Here is a 10,883-nt window from a genome sequence, read left to right as displayed (position 1 = left end):
AACAACTGGACAAAGTTAAGTTAAACTTGGCACAGAGCATTCTTTAGTGTAGATTTCCGTGATTTAGTGATTTTCATATGGTCACATTGACCAGCATTTTTCTCAAAAGTGCTTTAGACAGAAACATACTATTTTCAGTGATGATAGAGCTACATATGCTGATGTGACACACACCTCTCTCTTTCTCCGGAAGTGCAGCACGTCGGCGCTCGCTATGGCTTGTAAAAAGTCCCATCGGGGATTTAGAAAATTTTCACACCTTTTCTGCAATATCTTTTTACATGTTAATATTTTGTAAAGACATTAAGAACAAAAGTTGTAAAGAATATCATGATCTTTCAAAGGATATCAACGATAAGGGGCTTGCCCCTATTATTAAGGACTGAGAGGGTCCAAAAATTTTTCCTTAATATCTTAAAAAAATATTTGAATTTGTAATAAGCAAAGTTGTTCAAAATATCAAGCTTAATCTATTAAATTCGTCAAACCTGTCAAACCGGAAGTCGTCAGAAAGTGCATATTTTTGCCGTTCTTGACAAGGTTTTGGGTAACATATATCACTGAAGGCATTAAACTTAATTTTTCGTCAATTGACATCACTTCTGGTCAAACTGGAAGTAGCCAAAAAAGCTTATTTTGAAGGTTTTGACGCAAAATTAAAATAATAAAGTCACTGGAGACGACTTAGCTCATGCTTTCTTTTTGTTGACGTCACTTCCGGTCAAAGCAGGACGGAAGACCTACTCGTTGCTTTGCAACGAGCTTTGCTCTAGTTCTTATTATTTTTCTTCCTGGGAAAATTTTGTCCGCGAGTGATCTTGTAAACTACACATCCGACTTAGGTAAAACCTTTTTAGGGTAAGTAGGCATGTTATGTAGATTTGCGGAATCAAGGTCATTTTGCGCGCACGTGCTTGCAAGAGCGCGCACGTGCAAAACTTAAAATGACCAATGTATAATGGATATAACCATAACTTCTCTATTTTGTGACGAAATGTTTTGAAACTTATAATGTAAGGATGTATTAGTAGTATGCACAAGATGATATGGTCAAAATAGCAAGATCTCACGCGCATGCACGTGCGCTTCGCTCTGATTGGCTGGAACTAAAGTCTCAATATCTTATTTGTTTTTTGATAAAATCATTTGAAATTTTGAACATAGTCATATATTAGGGAGATCTACAGCCTGTAATATAAGATTTATCATGAAAGCATGTGCATGCACATGTGCTTGCAAGAGCTTGCACGTGCAACACGAGAAATGTCCAATATAATTGATACAGACGTAACTATTTAAATTATTGATGAAATGCTTTGAAAATCATTTTATAAGTATATGTTAGAAGTATAGACAAAATGACATAGTCAAAAAAGTAAGATCTCATGCGCATGCACGTGCGCTTCGCTCTGATTGGCTGAAACTAAAGTCTCAATATCTTTCTTGTTTCTTGTCATAATTCTTTGAAATTTTGAACATAGACCTACATTATGAAGATCTACAGCATGATATATAAGAATTTTCATGAAAACATGCGCATGCCCGCGTGCTGCAATCTGATTGGCTGAAACTTTAAATGGCTATATCTACTTTGTTTTTTGACGAAATGCTTTGAAATTTAAAACATTGTCATGCATTAGGATATCCTACAATATGATATAGAAAAAAATCATGAAATCACGCGCATGCACGTGTGCTGCAATCTGATTGGTTTAAACTTGAAATGGCTATAACTCCCTTGTTTTTCAAACAAACAGGATGGGATTTAGAATATAGATAGATATAATGGACTCCTAGAAGAAAATGTGGTCATCATGCACGTGCACGCACGTGCGTGCATTTGGAACGAGTGAAATGAGAAATACACTTGAAAGAGTGATTTTTCATACTTTTGGACTGAATGCTTTAATATTTAGTATATTAAAATATGTACATAGTGTAGACAAGATGATATGATCATAACGCACATGCATTCACATGCGCACGGGTGCAATGCTAAAATTTGAATATAATTGGTATCCTTCTGAGAAAACGTTGTTAAAGTCAAAATGCACAGAGTTTGTCTTATTTAATGAAGCTTACAGGGAATATGGCACCAAAAAGGAGTTGGGGAGCGTTTGGGGAACATCTGTAACGGTCCCCGTTACAATTAGCACTAGTTATTTTTCTTCTTCTTCCTGGAACTTTTTTGTCCGGGAATGATCTTGTAAGCTGTTCGTCCGATGTAGGTAAAACCTTTTTAGGGTTAGTAGACATGTTATGTAGATTTGCGGAATCAAGGTCATTTTGCGCGCACGTGCTTGCAAGAGCGTGCACGTGCAACACGTGAAATGACCAATATAATAGATATAGCCACAACTGTTCTAATTTTAAATGAAATGCTTTGAAACTCATAATGTGAGGATATATTAATAGTATAGACATGACGACATGGTGAAAATAGCAAGATCTCACGCGCATGCACGTGCACTTCGCTCTGATTGGCTGCAACTAAAGTCTCAATATCTTTCTTGTTTTTTGACGAAATCCTTTGAAATTTTGAACATAGCCATACATAGGATATCCTACAACATGAAATAAAGCAATTATCATGAAAACACGTGCATGCACGTGCGCTGCAATCTGATTGGCTGAAACTTTAAACAGCTATAACTCCCTTGGTTTTCAACCAAACAGGATGGGATTTGGAACATAGATAGATATAATGGACTTCTACAAGTAGGTATGGACACCATGCACATGCATACACGTGTGTGTACATGTGCTGCAATCTGATTGGCTGAAACTTTAAACAGCTATAACTCCCTTAGTTTTCATCAAAACAGGGTGGAATTTAGAACACAGATAGAAGGTATGGTCACCATGCTCATGTATGCACGTGCGTGCACTTGAAATGAGTAAAATCAAACATACACTTGAATGAGCGTATTTTTAAAAATAATTTTGGATTAGATACTTTAATATTCAGTATATTAAAAATATAGATTGTGTAGACAAGATGATATGGTCATGACGCAAATGCATTCACATGTGCACGCATGCAATGCTAAAGTTTAAATGATTTTTGTACACTTTTTTGTTAATGTTGTTAAAATCTCAGATGCATAGAGGTTGTCTTATTTAATGAAGCTTACAGGGAATATGGCATCAAAAGGGAGTTGGGGAGCGTTTGGGGAACATCTGTAACGGTTCCCGTTACAATTAGCACTAGTTATTATTATTTTTCTTCTTCTTCCTGGGTACTTTTTTGTCCGCGAGTGATCTTGTAAACTGTTCATCCGATGTAGGTAAAACCTTTTTAGGGTCAGTAGACATGTTGTGTAGATTTGCGGAATCAAGGTCATTTTGCGCGCACGTGCTTGCAAGAGCGTGCACGTGCAACACGTGAAATGACCGATTTAATTGATATAGGGGTAACTTTTTACATTTTTGATAAAATGCTTTGAAACTCATAATATAAGGATATATTAGTACCATAGACAATATGACGTGGTCAAAATAGCAAGATCTCACGCGCATGTACGTGCGCTTCGCTCTGATTGGCTGAAACTAATGTCTCAATATCTTTCTCGTTTTTTGACGAAATACTTTGAAACATTGAATATAGCCATGTATTAGGATATCCTACAACACGATAAATAGCAATTATCATGAAAACACGTGCATGCACGTGCGCTGCAATCTGATTGGCTTAAACTTCAAATGGCTATAACTCCCTTGGTTTTCAACCAAACAGGATGGGATTTGGAACATAGTTATATATAATGGACTTCTACAAGAAGGTATGATCACCATGCACATGCATACACATGCGTGTACGTGCGCTGCAATCTGATTGGCTGAAACTTTAAACAACTATAACTGCCTTGATTTTCAACCAAACGGGGTGGGATTTGGAACATAGATATATATATATAATGGACTTCTACAAGAACGTATGGTCAACATGCATATGCATACACGTGCGTGCATGTGCGCTGCAATCTGATTGGCTGAAACTTTAAATGGCTATAACTCCCTTGGTTTTCAACCAAACAGGATGGGATTCAGAGCATAGATATATATATATAATGGACTTCTACAAGAAGGTATAGTCACCATAAACATGCATGCATGTGCGTGTTTGTGCGCTGCAATCTGATTGGCTGAAACTTTAAACAACTATAACTCCCTTGGTTTTCAACCAAACGGGGTGAGATTTAGAACATAGATAGATTTAATTGACTTCTACAAGAAGGTATGGTCAGCATGCTCATGTATGCACGTGCGTGCACGTGAAATGGGTAAAATAAAAAATACACTTGAATGAGCGTTTTTTTTTTATACTTTTGGATTAAATACTTTAATATTTAGCATATTAAAATATATAGATTGTGTAGACAATGTAGATATGGTCATAACGCATTCACATTCGCATGCATTCACATTCGCAAGTGTGGAATGACAAAATTTGAATGAACATGGTACACTTTAGGTAAACGTTGTAAAAGTCTCAAATGCATAGAGTTTGTCTTATTTAATGAAGCTTACAGGGAATATGACTATAAAAGGGAGTTGGGGAGCGTTTGGGGAACATCTGTAACGGTCCCCGTTACAATTAGCACTAGTTATGTTTTGTGTTTATTTGTCCTTACTTCAGTTCACGGCCGACGCCATGTTTTAAACTTTTGCGCCATGATGTAAATGGCACTGACTTTTTGAACTCATCACCATATTTAAGCAAATCATTTCATCCCTTTGCAGAACGTGAAGTCCTAACTGTCCTTTCGATGAGACAGTATAAATTTACCGAGATCCCATGGCGCAGTAGGCGCTGGCTCGAGACAAAAGCTCAAGGCCGAAAGTGTCGTCGGAGTTAGGTCTAAATTTACAGCCCTCCAGTGGTAGCTGCAGATCTGTAGCTCGCTGGTCTGAAAAAAAGGGACATTAGTGAAAAATTATTTTATTATTATTATTATTAAAATATATATATTACTATTATTTATTTATTATCCGCCATATTTTAATTTTGGTAAAAGACGCAACAATAATTATACTGCATACACGGCTTCGGCACAATTGCGTGCTAAACGCTGATTGCAGCCCAGAGGACCGGGCTGCTCTATACATATAAGTTTAAGTGTTTGTGTGTGGGGATTGGGGTGGGAGTAGTTATTCGGAATTAAAGGTTTTCTAAGCATTGAAAAGATTGTTAATCAGAAAGTTCTTTCCCTTTATAAATTACGAGATACATAATATATTTACTTCAATAAAGTGAATCTTTAAAAATATATACGTTTTCATATTAAATATATAAAGTTGCTTATCATTTACTATTGAAAAAACGACAGGTCCCCTTTTTTTTAGAACATCGAATTTTACATTGCATAAAAACGTACTCTGCACAGTTCGTGTTATATATTATAAAATTGAAAATTAAATACATTTTTGAATATAGGTGATCCATGTGTCTAACTTCAATTTATATTTTATGCAGCCAACATTTACTCGAGGAATTGAAGATTAAAATGGTATCGTTTTTGTTTGATATTTGTCCGACTATAAGTTTTCAAAATATTCGCGAATGCCGTCTCCATCAATTAGACGCATACTTTTTCACTCATATCGAAGGGGTTTGATGATTAAGTCTCATTTCCATTGTTTACTTTATATATTTCCCGGGCTACAATTGATGGTTACATCAATGTTTTCTTGTCTTTATAGATGTAATATAATATCTAGTCCACTACGTTCCTGCGGAAGGTAGAAAATACACATCATTATTTTTTTCTCGTGCCCTAACTACAACGAGACCAGGAAAGAGTTTTTCGATAAGTTCTTGAGATTTAATAAAGTCCATATTGTTGACATTCAGACTTTCCTCTGGGGGGATACATCACTCAGTATTGCTGAAAATGAATATCTATTTTCTATTGTACATTTATGGAACGCCAAATTAACATATATTCAAATATTTGTACCTATCTTAAAATAATTGCACCTATCTTCAAATAATTGTACCTATCTTCAAATGAATTGCATTAAAGATAGGTACAATTGAATTAAAGATAGGTACAAATGAATTGAAGATAGGTATAAATAATTATACCTATCTCTAAATAATTATACCTAGGTACAAATGAATTATACCTATCTTTAATGGAATTACACCTATCTTCAATTGAATTAAATATAGGTTCAATTGAATTATACCTATCTCTAATTCATTTGAAGATAAGTATAATTGATTTAAAAATAGGTACAATTGATTTGAAGATAGGTTCAATTAAGACATATCCAGTTTTAGGATTTAAAGATAGGTACAATTCAATTATACCTAGGTTCAATTCGTTTTATGCTGTTGGTAAATAATGAAAGCTCCCTTGGAGGCAATATTGTGTATGGAGGGAAACGCACAGAACCTACAGAGCGACGACAACAAGGATGAAAGGAGAAATAAAGGTTAATTCAAAATGTGCAAAAAGCATAATATATTATAAAAATGCACATGTATATCAAGTAGGTTTATCTTGTATTGCAACCAGATGAAGATTCCGATTAACTTTCGCGCCAGCTGTGACGTATCGGAAATGACGTATGATAAAAGGAGTAGTTGTTATTGCCAATATCTTTATAATTGGAGATAGGTTCAATTCAATTGTTCCTATCTTTAATTCAATTATACCTATCTTCAATTCATTGCAATTATACCTATCTTCAAATGAATTAAAGATAGGTATAATTGAATTGTACCTATCTCTAATTCATTTGAAGATAGGTACAATTGATTTAAAGATAGGTACAATTCATTTGAAGATAGGTACAATTATTTGAAGATAGGTACAAATATTTGAATATATGTTAATTTGGCGTTCCATATACATTCTTATATTCAGCATTCTGGTAGATTTAACTGATTGTACTCATTTTTAAAATTATTTGTATAAACAATAATGTAGCAGTCTATATATGTCCACAATGAGAGTTTATTTAATTTACTTGTAATCTATTTTGTACAAACTGTTGAACACTTCTAATTCATCCTGTTATAATATTTCATGTAGGGAGAGGGCGATTTAAGTTTTTAGAACTTGTGCCCAATCCCATTGTATATATTTAGTGCAATAAAATATGTTCAAACCAGTGAAAAATTCTCGAAGAGAAGTTGAACAGCAACCAAACAGCAACTCTATGCAAATACTGTAGAAGTACTGTCGGTTTCAATCTAATTAAAATCAGACTTCTTAGATCCGCGCCGTATACACTCTGCGTAAGTGTATACGGCGCGGATCTAAGAAGTCTGATTTTAATTAGATTGTGTCGGTTTCAGACTATTTTTTCACTAATACTTTAAAGCTGCAGATGACATTCTTTTAATCCGTTAGCTTGTATCAATTTGAGTGTCTTAATAACTTTGTTCGATGAATAAATTTGCTTACTATGTTGATTTTCTGTCATACAGTAAAAAATGAAGAGATTTGGCAACGTGTTCCTGTATTTCCGAACTAATAATAAAAATGTAGGCTGATAGATTTGAATATGCTTGGGTGTTCTTGAATGCAGACAGGCATTTTACAGCAACATATCTGCAGACAATTTTTTACAGAAGGAAGATCAGACACATGCCTGTTTGTCTCTATCAAACACGTGCAAATGATTCTCAAATTAATCACAATTTTTTAATCTTAAAAATCAACGTTAAACACTATCGAAATTTTGTTTTACAAAATGATCATGTTAGGGCTCTAGATTGCATGCATGCCTATTTTTCTTAAAAAATAACCTAGAAGACTATTACTGCCGTGAAAAAAAACTCAAACTGAAAATCTTTCAATTATTGATTGTAATTCAATAGTAATTTTAATTTATTATAAAGTAAATGTTAGTGCAGAAATGTGTGTGTCGTTCGAATAGTGTAACATTTTAAGAATATCATTGAGGAAGTTAGCAAGATTCCAGTTCCCTACGGCCACCTGGTCTATGGGAACTGGAATCTTGCTGACTCCTTTAATGATATACATGAATACATTTTGACCTGCAAAATTAATCCAGGTAAAGGCGGGGGGGGGGGGTGAGGTCCGGACCCCTGACACCCCCCCCCCCCTTTCTAGATCCTCGGTTAGGGATTACCTCGCTTGACTATTTAGAGGATTACGGATAACCGAGAGTTATATGTAGCTACCGAAGCGGGGAAGGTTACCTGACTAACGCAATGACATTAAATTAACTTCATTCACTGCGATTTCTATCGAATTAATCACATTAAACGATCGATCTAGTTTTAGATAGGGAAAAAACAGGGATAAATATTTATAAGCCTCCTCTGCCCTTTCAGGCGTCTTCCTCTCGATCCTCAATTGAATTGGTTACTTACTTTCATATAGCCCCCGTTTTTTATATTGGATTTTTATTTGAAAGCTTCTATATAAGTTTGAGACTTTACTTAGGTCAAGGACAAACCGTGAAAGTCAAAAAATAAACAAGAACTAATGTCAAGAATAAATATTTCATTATAAACATTTTGTGGAGAAATAGAACCAATACATGTAACGCGTAAAAGAGCGGGCCTCGAGATTTTACTTGAATGTTCCAAGTCAATTCAATATACTTGTATTTACTTTTTTTAATTTCATCTTCTGCGCCGCTGCGTGTATGTCTTGTGCGCAGTGATCTACTTGAATCACCCCCGGTATATATATCCCTGCCGACACACATCCCACAGAATTCCAGCTTTTAGATTGTATAACGTTCACTTCAGCTCTAAAGATCAACAAAAATGGTAAGAAACTTCATTGTTAATCTACTAATCCTTACATTTTAAAATGGGAACCTTTGATACAGGAGAGTGTTTCAAAATTGACAAAATCACTTTTTAAAATTATATTTTTAGCGTAAAAAGAAGCATAGTTTTCTTTCCCCTTTAAAGAAAAAAAAAATTGTAAAGGACATTGCAGCCGTTCGGCTTTTTTTTGCAGAAAAAAGAATGCTTGCAGTTGTAATATTCTGGTAGAAAACAATTTTAAAAGTATGCATTCCTCGTCAGCAAAAATTCGTCGAATTCTAGAATGAATGAGTCTTAAGCATTGTTGCAATGATTTCGCTCACTCGGTAGCATTGTTACTTTTCAGTCTAAACTTTCCAAAGAAGAAATTGAAGGTATGGAAAAGTTGTGTGTTATTTTATCCCCCTAATGTTTCTTTTAATTAACAGCATGAGTCAATTAATTTTAAAGAAACATGAAAAACTCCCTCCTGTGTTGTACCGTGTGAGTTTAAGCTGATAAGTTCCTCTTCCTAATGGATGCGTACGAACGATTAACTCTGATATCAAAATGATTCTGACAGATAGTTTGCAGGAATTAGAAAAGGGGGGTTGGTAAGATGATAGTCAAAGAACTTGTGGCTTTTCTATATATTTGAGACATAAAATCAATTAAATAGAATCGAAACCAAAAAAAAATTAAATCTTTCATGCATTATTCGTTTGAATAGAACACGATGCAAAAGAATGCTGTTGGTTAAAAAGATAGACGAACTTTATATATATTTGATAAAAGTCATAACACACTAAAATTAAAAAGGAAATGAATTTGATAAATCGAAAAAAAAATAATGTAGTAAAACTTCTCCATTAAGTTAAAATTCGTTTTAATAGCGGAAAATTGATTACTTTTTGTTTTAAAAGAAATAGACATACGACTACGTTAAATAGTTTTACAACTTGAAACATATTTTCTTTTTCCCTAAATCAAATTTGTAACAGAGACACGGATTACACGATGGCTAGCACTGTTTTCTTACATTCCTTGGCACGTATTCAAATTCAGCAGTTTCTTCTTATCTTTTGTATTAAATTTTTCTCTATGGATTCTGACTTAAATTGCACAACGAGAATGTATCGCCACACCGCGCTCGCAGGCACGCGCAGGCACGCGCCTTGTGTGTTTTAGTATCGTGACAAGATCTTTGTCAATCAGAGAGATTTCCTTAACTCAGTGTGACGTTATCGGGGAGGAATCTTACATAATCCCAGGGAAGATGGTTCTTTACGGGACTTTGTCTACAGTAGGACATTACTTATCTTATTCAAAGGAAATATAAACCAGTATATTGTGTATAAGTATACGTGACTGTATATTCTTTCGAACGCATATTTCTCCCCAAAATGAACTATTTTAACTCTTTTTAAGATTTTTTTTAATTTCTAAGAAGTGCTAAACATTTCAATTTAGTTATCTATGTACATTAAGTTAATGCACATAAGCACTTTTTGTTGCCATGGATACCAATACTGAACGAAAAAGATTAAGGCAGACAGACACCAGCTGCTCATTTTTAAAATCAAACTGACGTCATTAAATGTATTTTTCTCAAAACTGTAAACACCCCCCCCCCCAATACAATCAAAATCTTTCATAATTGATAAAATTATTATAAATTGCTCATTATCTTACGACTTGCAGCATTTCATGAAGTGCATTTTGTTTTTCCGATTTTTAAAATCTAAATGTAATATTATCATTATGTACAGCGTAAATAGGAAGTCATACATGTACCTGAATACTTACGTGTACCCTTTTCGTGCTTGAATATTTAGGGAGGGAGAAAATGAGCATTTAAATGCAGTTGAACACATGTTTAACTATTAGATATATAATGCATGATGCAAATCCTGACCCTTTCAAATTCATAGAAGCTATTTATATAATCCTTAATAGATCGAATTCCATAGCCTATCTTTTGTTTAGTAAACGTTGTATTATGTTTTTTTTTCTTTTTAGTCTGCCTTGTTAATGATACATAGGAATTTGAATAGTAAGATATTTCATACAGTATGTAAAACATGCTCACCGAGAACAACAACAGCAGCACCATCCGTGTAATTCAATTGAATGTTTTGTTTAA

The sequence above is a fragment of the Saccostrea cucullata genome, unplaced genomic scaffold (genome assembly GCF_032062105.1).
Source record: "Saccostrea cucullata isolate Sc308-1 unplaced genomic scaffold, CSIRO_AGI_Scuc_v1 ctg8383, whole genome shotgun sequence".
NCBI lineage: Eukaryota > Metazoa > Mollusca > Bivalvia > Ostreida > Ostreidae > Saccostrea > Saccostrea cuccullata.
The sequence above is the reverse complement of the archived record's forward strand: the minus strand, read 5'-3'. Positions refer to the sequence as shown.